General features: G+C 57.5%; 1 non-coding gene across 1 annotated transcript; it reads left to right on the top strand.

Moving 5' to 3' along the window:
- The first annotated feature begins 50 nt into the window (after positions 1–50).
- On the top strand, positions 51–206 carry LOC111476013. Its single transcript, XR_002716844.1, has one exon. It is a non-coding gene; the product is annotated as a 5.8S ribosomal RNA (ribosomal RNA).
- The last annotated feature ends 1,068 nt before the right edge of the window (positions 207–1,274 follow it).

Raw genomic sequence — 1,274 nt, 5'->3', positions numbered from 1 at the left:
TCTCGGTGTGCGGGGGGCAAAGCATTCTTGTCGTATTACTTATTCACAACGACTCTCGGCAACGGATATCTCGGCTCTCGCATCGATGAAGAACGTAACGAAATGCGATACTTGGTGTGAATTGCAGGATCCCGCGAACCACCGAGTCTTTGAACGCAAGTTGCGCCCGGAGCCTTCTGGCCGAGGGCACGTCTGCCTGGGCGTCACGCATCGCTGCCCCCCACATGCAACAACAATCGCTTGGGTTTGTTGCACTGGCGGGGGCACATGTTGGCCTCCCGTGTGCGCCGTCGCACGGATGGCTTAAAATTGAGTCCTCGGCATCTGCTGTCGTGACGCTACGGTGGTTGATTCAACCTCGGTACCACGTCTCGATCTCAGCTTGCGCGCCTCCTGTTGGTGGGAGAGGGAGGAATGTCACGTCGACCCTTTGANCGACCCTTTGAACATTGTCCCCAAAGACGATGCTCTCGACGCGACCCCAGGTCAGGCGGGACTACCCGCTGAGTTTAAGCATATTAATAAGTGGAGGAAAAGAAACTTACAAGGATTCCCTTAGTAACGGAGAGCGAACCGGGAAGAGCCCAGCTTGAGAATCGGGCGCCCTCGGCGTTCGAATTGTAGTCTGGAGAAGCGTCCTCAGCGACGGACCGGGCACAAGTCCCCTGGAAGGGGGCGCCAGAGAGGGTGAGAGCCCCGTTGCGCTCGGACCCTGTCGCACCACGAGGCGCTGTCAACGAGTCGGGTTGTTTGGGAATGCAGCCCCAATCGGGCGGTAAATTCTGTCCAAGGCTAAATATGGGCGAGAGACCGATAGCAAACAAGTACCGCGAGGGAAAGATGAAAAGGACTTTGAAAAGAGAGTCAAATAGTGCTTGAAATTGTCGGGAGGGAAGCGGATGGGGGCCGGCGATGTGCCCCAGTCGGATGTGGAAAGGTGGTAAGCCAGTCCGCCAATCGACTTGGGGCATGGACCGATGCGGATTGAGACGGCGGCCAAAGCCCAGGCCTTTGTTACGCTTGTGGAGACGTCGTCGTCCCGATCGTGGCTGGCAGCATGCGCCTTCTGGCGTGCTTCGGCATCTGCGTGCTCCTGGCATCGGCCTGTGGGCTCCCCATTCGACCCGTCTTGAAACACGGACCAAGAAGTCTGACATGTGTGCGAGTTAACGGGCGAGTAAACCCGTAAGGCGCAAGGAAGCTGACTGGTGGGATCCCTTTGTGGGTTGCACCACCGACCGACCTTGATCTTCTGAGAAGGGTTCGAGTGTGAG

Source organism: Cucurbita maxima, unplaced genomic scaffold (assembly GCF_002738345.1).
Source record: "Cucurbita maxima cultivar Rimu unplaced genomic scaffold, Cmax_1.0 Cma_Scf04525, whole genome shotgun sequence".
In the NCBI taxonomy this organism is placed as follows: Eukaryota; Viridiplantae; Streptophyta; class Magnoliopsida; order Cucurbitales; family Cucurbitaceae; genus Cucurbita; species Cucurbita maxima.
The sequence above is the reverse complement of the archived record's forward strand: the minus strand, read 5'-3'. Positions and strand labels throughout refer to the sequence as shown.